Below are 9,253 nucleotides of genomic sequence, written 5' to 3' on the forward strand. Positions count from 1 at the left end.
ATGCCATCCGATATGTGTAGTGACTACTTACCCCCCTAAAGAACATCATGCATAAACCAGAATTATCGGGTAGACTAACTAAATGGGCCGTAGAGATTAGCGGATATGATATCGAATACAAGCCTCGGACGGCCATCAAGTCTCAGATCTTGGCCGATTTTATGGCGGACTTCACCCCAGCTATAGTCACTGAGGTTGAGAAAGAACTTCTGCTAACCTCGGGGAAAGCTTCGGGTATTTGGTCGCTACACACGGACGGAGCCTCGAACCTCAAAGGTTCCGGGCTAGGAATCGTCCTTAGAACCCCAGCCGGGGATGCCGTTCGACAATCCATTAGAATTGTTAAATTGACTAATAATGAAGCTGAGTATGAGGCTATGATTGCAGGTTTGGAATTAGCCCGGAGTATGGGGGGCGAAATAATTGAGACAAAGTGCGATTCTCTCTTGGTCGTCAACCAGGTGAATGGCGTCTTCGAGGTCAAGGACGAACGGATGCAAAGGTATCTGGAAAAAATCCAAGTGATAACACACCGGTTTAAAGAATGGACCATGCAACATGTACCGAGGGAGCAGAACAACGAAGCCGATGCATTGGCCAATTTGGGATCTTCGGTCGAAGGGGAAGAAATCAACCCCGGGACTACGGTGCACTTGATGAATTCTGCGATAGAAAACGGGCATGCCGAAATAAACACAATGGGTTTAACTTGGGATTGACGCAACAAGTACGTCGACTACTTGCGAGACGGAAAGCTCCCGAGTGACCCAAAAGAATCACGGTCACTAAGGAACAAAGCTGCGCGTTTCTGCTTGGTAGACGACCAATTGTATCGACGGTCTTTCTTCGGACCCCTGGCCAAGTGTTTGGGTCCCAGAGAAACGGAGTATGTGAGAAGAGAAGTGCACGAGGGGACCTGCGGCAACCACTCCGGTGCTGAAGCCTTGGTCCGAAAAATTGTCAGAGCCGGTTACTACTGGAACCGGATGGAGGAAGACTCGAAGAATTTTTTCCGGAAATGTGACGGGTGTCAAAGACATACCCCGATGATCCATCAGCCCAGGGAGTTGCTGTATTCGGTGGTGTCACCTTGGCCCTTCATGAAGTGGGGAATGGACATTGTTGGTCCATTGCCATGGGCACCAGGTAAAGCCCGTTTTATTTTGTTTATGATTGACTATTTCTCCAAATGGGTTGAAGCGCAGGCCTTCGAAAAAATTAGAGAGAAGGAAGTCATTCACTTCATATGGGACCATATTATTTGTCGTTTCGACATCCCGACCAAGATAACTTGTGATAATGGTCCTCAGTTCGTGGGCGGCAAAGTCAATGATTTCCTCGAAGGGTTGAAGATCAAGAAAATCGTATCAACCCCATATCACCCGTGTGCGAACGGACAGGCGGAATCCACGAATAAAACAATAATTCAAAATCTGAGGAAAAGACTCGAAGCGTCAAAGCATCACTGGAGGGAAGTACTACCGGAGGTATTGTGGGTTTACAGAACCACGTCGAAATCAAGCACGGGGAAACACCTTTCTCGTTGGTCTACGGGGCCGAAGCCCTCATTCCCGTAGAAGTTAGTGAACCGAGTCTCCGGTTCAGGTACACCACCGAGGAGTCAAACGAGGAGGCCATGGCCGTAAAACTCGATCTCACGGATGAACTTCGCGAAAACGCGTTGGTCCGTATTGCAGCCCAGAAGCAGAGAATGGAAAGGTACTACAATCGGAGGTCCAATTTTCGACATTTCCAGGTTGGGGACTTGGTGCTTCGGAAAGTTACCTTGAACACCAAGAATCCCAACGAAGGAAAACTGGGCCCGAACTGGGAAGGATCGTATCAGCTGGAATCGATGGACGAGCAATGGTTGCGCAATAACTGGAATGTGGCTCATTTGAAGAGATACTGATGCTAAGGTATGGACACCTCGTGATTATCTATTGACCTTTTCGTTTTTGCAGGAAGTCAAGTACCGAATAAAGATAGGATCTAGGTCTGAAAACACGTGTTGCACTCTTTTCCTTAGCACGGTTTTGTCCCAAAATGAGTTTTCCGATAAGATTTTTAATGAGGCAATAAGTACAACGTGTTACTTGACAAAGACAAGGACAAGCGCCCAGAAACTCGGGGCCACACCCTATGAGTAGGGACTTGATAGTGCTTACCCCATCTTGCAGCTCGAATAAGCATTGGGGGACTACTATACCCACATCGAGGTTTACCCCGGTTAATCGAAAACGGAGGAGCTCAACAAACCAAAACCGTATCTTCTGTATTAGGTTCCGATGTAAGGACCAAACGATCAGAATGAATCGTGTCCACTTAGTATTTGCTACGGCAAAACCAAGACCGGACCTTCTGTATTAGGTTTCGATGTAAGGACCAAACGATCAGAATGAATCGTGTCCATTTAGTATTTGCTGCGGCAAAAGCAGAAGGAAGCGAATTTTTTTCATATCATGTATGTACAAATACTTGCAATACAAAGATTATCGAAAGTTCGGATTACTGTATTTCGAATGTCTTCGTGTTAAAACACCCTACCCCGGTGATTATCGCCATATTTCGGCATTGCTTCATTCATATACCCTATTCCGGGCACTACGATCGAAATTCAACAAAGGCAACAAGGTCACAATGAACCGAGCCAAAAACTTTAAACACCCTCGAATGGGGACTGCTACATCAAAATTTGCTAAGGCTGGGATTCAGTTGTCCGAACCTAATCTATGACAAGTGAATATCCGAAAAATACCAGCCCTAAAAAATGCCTAACATGATTCGGAGACGTCTGAATTCACAAAGCATTAGATAAGTCCCACGGGCAAACCACTCGGTCAAATTCCCGGACAAAACGTACCGGACGAAGAGAAAAGGTAATACTTAGGCACAGTCCAAAATAATGACTCCGAGTCTCGGCTTGTCCAAAAAAAGGACCGACAATTGGGGCAAAAGTCATAAGCATTCAAGCAAAAGAAATAAAGAAAATCAGGAAAAACGCATGTTCCATTTATATAAGGTTTTTACATCGGAGACCCCTACGAAGTCGAAAAACAAAAATCAAGCCAAAAAGGAAAAAAACAAAATAAAGGCTAACTACAGGCCCCGGTCTATCCAGTATGGCTGGATCCGGAGTGTTCAGACACTGTTCGCTCGGAATCTTCGGAGTCAGTATCGAGGGCTCTCTTAGCTTCTTCCTCGATCCTTTTAGCTTCGAGTATCAGGGCTGGAAGATCCACAAAGCCATGCCCGGCTTGCTCAAGGGTGACCCTCCGAGACTTCCACCATTCATACTCCACCGCAATCGTAGTATGAGCCTCGGCAGCCTCTACACTCCTAAGGGCTTCTGCCAAATCGGCCTCAGCCTGGGCTAGCTTTGCCACCAGTTCATCCCGCTCTTCATCGAAGACCCTTTGGATTTGAGTGGCCGACTCGAGCTCGGCCTTGAGAAGGTCATTAGCATCGGTCGTCTCCTAGAGTTCGGTTTTCAGCTCATCACATATCCGGGCCCTGTCCTCTGCTTTTCGCTCAAACACCCTCATCCACTCTTTGTACTTGGCACTCTCATATTCAAGCAGTCGATGCCTTTCGGCCATGCTCACGGCATCGGACTTGACCGAGTCAAGCTCCCCCCGGAGTTGAGAGATAGTGGCTTCGAGCTCACCAAGCCTTGAGGAAAAACGAGTGTTGTCCTGGCTAAGGCCGACCTTGTCCGCTTCAAGAAACCGGTTCTTCTCGACCATCTCGGCCAACTCATTCTTTAGCCGAAGGTTTTCAGCCTTCGCCGCATCAAGCTCGGGTTGGAGGTTGGAAAGAGTAACTGCTCGGTTCAATTCATCCTCCTTCACCCGCAAAAGGTGCTGGAACTTCTCCGTTTCTCGACCTTGGGCATCCAACTAGCCCTTGAGATCGTCAACTTCTTGCTGAGTGCGAACGAAGGCTTCGTTAACAAGCACCACACTCTGTAAAAGAAACAAGTTAAAACTCGAATAAACGAGAAACTAAAATTCGCAATGAATTATGCAAGGATGGCTGATAAACTTACTCGATTGCCCGCTTGCATGCCCTCGTTAATGAGACACTGCCAGGGGACTCCGTTCATCTTCCGTTTGTCCGAGTCCGAGACAAGCGGCCTCAGGTAGCTTGCTACTCCCACCGGACGAGACAAAAAGCTGCAGTCCTCGAGGACGGTGATTACGGCCGATCTAGTCCTTCTAGGTTCCACACTTGGGGCCGGGAAGATACGCAACAGGCTATCCCTAGCTCCAGTCTCGGTGGTCCGGCTAGCCGCCCTCGTGACTCGAGGGATTGGGAGATGTCCAAAACCGGCAACTTCCCCGGTAGCAGGAGGAGTATCCGAGAACATGTCATCAAAATTATCCGACCTTGAAGCTGGAGTTGGAGAACTCGGGCCGACCTCAGCAGCCTTGGTAGAGGCAGGGATCTCGGAAGTTGCAGCAGTCTCATAGCCGGGCAGTGGGCCCACATCCACTGGAACTTCGGTCTCGGGGACCGGCTCAGCCCTCAGATCGATCTCGGGTGCACGCCCGGACCTTCTGGTCCTTTGCAGGGGGATTTACTTGGATGAACCATCACCTGAAATATCGATAAATTCAATCAACCTTAGAGGAGTCGGGTAATGAACTTCTTCCCCACCTGTGTGCAAGGCCGGAGCTGACGGTCCTTCCCCGGCTAAAGGAAGTGATGAAATGGTGGTACCCTCCTCCGGAATAGAAGCAACGGGAGGGGTCACACAGATCCTCCGAACGAGAAACTCGGGCTTTGTTTCATCTCTTAGAGTCCGAACAACGCTCCTCGCCCTCTTCTTCGGTTTCTGCCCTTTATCAGAGGGCTTTTTTCTCTTGTTAGCGGCAACAATGATACGGGATATACCCGCTGAATCGAACTCGGGTGCCAACGCAGCGAGTTCGGCCGCTGGCTCCAGTCTTGGGTTCACCGAGCCCTTGGGTAAACCTGAGTGCCGAAGATGTTATAAAAGGGAAAGGTAGAAAATGCAATGACTACCGATAGAAGCAAAGTATTACCGTGGTTGTGAGCGACCCATCGGCCACGCGACAGGAGTCCCCATGTCCATGCTTTGTGGGTGTGCTGGCTAAGAAGAGTACTAACCCATTCGTTGATGTTCCGGACAGCCGGAGGTATCCACACCACGGCTGGTATAAAAAAGGGGACAAATAGTGAATGTGAAAGGACTAGTGTTTGACAAAGCAGTCAAAAGCAATTATTAAAAGAACTGAGACTTACGATTATCATTCCACCTCTCCGGAAAGGGCATGTAGTTGGCCGGAATAATGTCTGCGGCCCTTACCCGGATGTAATGCTCCAGCCAACCCCGGTCTCTATCTTCGTCCATCTTCGAAAAGATTGGGTTCCGTCTTCGCTTAGCGAGCTTTATTACACCCCCCCGGAACAACCTCGGGGAGTATAACCGGATGAAGTGAGCCAGCGTGAACTCCTTTTTCAAGTTATTGGCCAACAGCCGGAGGCAGGCCACGGTCCTCCAGACAATCGGACCAATCTGGGCCAGGGTTACATTGTAAGTCCGGCACATATCTAGAATAACCGAGTCGATCGGGGGGTCGAGCTTGAGTGTGAAAGGGTAGGTGTACACATATAAGAAGCCCTCCCGATGGTCGGTGATTGATTCATCAGGTCCGAGGGAAAAAACTTGTACCGGACGGTTATCCCATCCGCAATCAGCCCGGACTAGATCAAGTTTGTCCTCGGTAATGGACAAGGGGTATCGTCTTACATCAAACCCTCTATCGGAAACCAGAGAAGGTTTCTCAACCTCGAAATCCTTGTTATAGTTGGGTTTGGATGGTACAATGTCCAAAGCAGTGGGGTCAAAGGCGATTTTTCCCTTGGGTTGAGAAGTTGGCTCGGTTCCTTGAGAAGAAACCGAGGGAACATCATGGGAGGTGGTTTCGGTGTTAGCAGACATTTGGAAGTTATGGAAAAGGAGATTTGGCGAATTCGAAAAAGAAGTTAAAAAATAGAGTAAGGGAGCAGTCAAGAAAAAATTCAAAATGGTAAGAGTAGGAAGAAAAAAGAAGAAGCACTTTCTAAACAAAACAGCTAAAGAAGTTAGTGGAGCTGGTTTCCTCTTACGCAATATAAGCAATGAATCAGCAAGAAATATGAGATGGAGGATGATTAGAAGTGATGAAGTGGAGAAATAAAACAGAGAAGTGAAATGAAGATGTAAAATGGAAAAATGAAGAGGTGAAAGGCATTATATAGATATGGGGATCGAGGCGGTTTTAGATCCCAGCCAACCGGGGAATGCCACGTGTCCCACAATTAATGAGAAGTGACTTGAAACGACGTGCGTTACGGCAGTTGTCAGAGCTAACCATCCGGGATGAGACACGTGGCTGATGACTGAAAAGATAATAACGAGCATATGGAACCACCGGTTTCTTGATTCATCCACTTCCCGTTACTCCGATAAAACTATGGTCCGGAAAGTGTGGGGACTATCTGTATATGGTAAAAATCGTACATATGCTAGACCGGTGAGACCGGAGATCGAGGGAAGAAAGAAACAAGCACGAGCATGAAGACTTTCTTTCGGACAGGAGAAGTGCTTGATTCGAAGAAAGCGAAGGAATCGTTTGATCCGGTTTCTCCATAGCCGAGTTGATCGTGGCCGTTGGTCCAATTGGTCGTGGCCGTTAGCCCGGTTGTTCGCGGCCGTTGGTCCGGGTGATCCGTTACACAATTGCCACGCGTCAAGACCGTTCTGCCACATTGTACTGCCTGTCGTACAGGTGTCAGACCGTACGACCCAACCTTATCCTTTTAGGGTTTTTCATTATTCAAAAGGGCTTTATGTTGTATGAGGCCCATAAGGCAAAACTATAAATAGGGGGCATTACCCTACTTTCAAGGGTTAGCTTCTTCAGTTCTAGAACATTGTAATAGCAAAATATATAAAATCTTCCCCTCTCATTCTCTGATTTTGGTCCGGATTTAGTGTGTTCTTTTTTAGCTTTATTCAATTAAACAATATTCATATATTATTAAATACATACATTTAGTGCAAATCATCGATTATTATTCACTTGCTCATAGCATATCCATATCCATTTTCTTCCAATTAAATCGATTAAAGATTTTCCACATATCCTATACCTCAATTACAAATTCAATTGATTACCTAAATTCGGGGTAAACAAGTGACGTAAAAAAGACATGGGTGCTAATTTGGGATTTGTAAATAATGACCCAAAAAAAAAAAAAAAAAAAATACATGCTTGCTAATTCAGGATTAGTCACCTCAATTAACAAAAACATACATATATGCCATTGCCGTCTGCTCATTCATGAATTTCTGAGATGCAAATTTCAAAGAAACACGACATTGTTAAATTGGTGTAAATATAAAAAATTGTATGTTGCATCAAATTTTCTTATTACCAAAAAGTTAGGCAAATAGTAGAAAGGCTCTAGAGCCTGTTTGGATGGGCTTATGCCTATAAGCTGCAAACAGCTTATAAGCTAAAAAGAATAAGTTGGGGTAGTCTAATTTTTTTTTTTTTTGGCTTATAAGCTGTTTTAGATAAGCTAAGTCAAATGGGTTCAATTATTTTTTTGAGCTTATTTTAAGCACAAAATGACTTTAAGCTGACCAGCCAAACACTTAAAAAAACTGAAAACAACTTATAAGCAACTTATAAGCCAATCCAAACGGGCTCCTAATATATACACACACAGATGAAAACATAAACATATTTCTTTAACACAAAGTTAAATGACAGAAATATGTTGTTTACTGATGTTATCTAGTAGAAGTGAATAATGTACCTTTTGAGTTGTAGAATGATAGATCAACACTTTGCAAGAATTTGTTGAAAAAGAAATGCAACAACATATTATTAGCGACTTCACGAATATCACCAAACACCTTGGATATGCACAGTGTAGTAGTACTAAAAGTCGTTCATATGAGCCTCATGTCTGGAAAAAAAATAGGTAAGAAAGAATATATAAAATTATAGCTATAACTACGAAAAGTAAACTCAATTACTGGTGTTTTGGAGATAATCTTACTGAGATTTTAATGTTAGCGGTAAAAGTACTAAAAATTGCAGTGCTGGTTTACAAGATATATCATTTAAAAAATGATTTAGGCATATCATCAAACACCCTTGGTGCAGCAGAGGTCAAACCTGATATAGCCTTGACAAATTGCATTTAAAAAAGGCAAGAACATAGAAAAGCTCAGCAGAATTAAACTAAACACATAACAAAGAACTATGGAACTCAAATTAAGAAAAGATATCTTATGCATGGATGTTTGATATTTGCCAACACACCAAGCAAGAGGAGACAAAATTCAAATTGAACTCAAGAAAAAGAGCAGAAAGCAACCAACATCAAAGCACAATAAGAATATCAGCTCTTCTCTACAAATACACCACACTACCAAAGTCTAAACAAAGCTCCAATTAAAGTGAATTATATTTTCAAATAAAAGTAAGGGGAAAATATAAATTTTATCAACATTCAAAGATTACCCATATTTCATTCAGAGATTATTTATGACTGAAACTTTGCCGAGCACAAAGAATATCTTGGATGATTACCGAAACTTTTGAATTTTTAACCTCTCTGTGTAGAAGCTTTGTCCTCCTCCTTGGAAGTATCGACGTCTTTTCCCTTTTTTTTCCCCCTCAAAATCTTGTCTTTCTTTCCCTAAATCTACTCTCTCTCCCATGATTCTCAATTCCTTTCGATTGTGGAAGAGAAAATATGTATGGAAGAGACTAAACCCGTCAACCGGTTGAGGTTAACCGTGGACCGATAAAATCGAAACCGGAATCGGAACTGGAACCAAACCGGTAAAACCGATCGAATTAAAAAAAAAAAATTGTAACTGTTGGGCTGCTAATTTGGACCGTTGGGCAACGGTCCATTTGCAAAAATGGTCATTTTTTGCCCTCCCAACCCCCCAAACTTTTTTTTTAACACTTTAACCCATCCCCCACCCCTATATAAACCCCTCTCCATTTTCATTTTAATCCACACCAATTCACTCTTCTCTTTCTCTCAAATCTCAATCTCTCAATTATAGTTAATTTGCAACAATTAGCCACTTTAAATTTCTCTCAAATAAATATAATAAAGTCTTATTATAGTTTTAATTATTAATTTTGCAATTATAATATTGTTGGTGGAGTTGGTGATTTTGCAACAATCTGAAGTAACTTTGGTGGATTTGCAA

General features: G+C 44.1%; 1 long non-coding RNA gene across 2 annotated transcripts in view; it reads right to left on the bottom strand.

Annotated features, from left to right (window-relative positions):
* The window catches only part of LOC132623707 (uncharacterized), a 36,059-nt gene extending 27,115 nt beyond the window's left edge, over positions 1 to 8,944 (bottom strand). Inside the window, exons 1-2 of one of the 2 annotated variants that reach the window (XR_009576344.1) lie at positions 8,616 to 8,944; positions 7,834 to 7,986 (exon numbers count right to left, since the gene is read on the bottom strand). This is a non-coding gene — a long non-coding RNA (uncharacterized LOC132623707). Of the gene's footprint in view, positions 1 to 7,833; positions 7,987 to 8,546 lie in introns of both variants that reach the window. The other variant, XR_009576345.1, reaches the window with a different exon arrangement.
* Positions 8,945 to 9,253: the final 309 nt, after the last annotated feature.

The sequence above is a fragment of the Lycium barbarum genome, chromosome 12 (genome assembly GCF_019175385.1).
Source record: "Lycium barbarum isolate Lr01 chromosome 12, ASM1917538v2, whole genome shotgun sequence".
NCBI lineage: Eukaryota > Viridiplantae > Streptophyta > Magnoliopsida > Solanales > Solanaceae > Lycium > Lycium barbarum.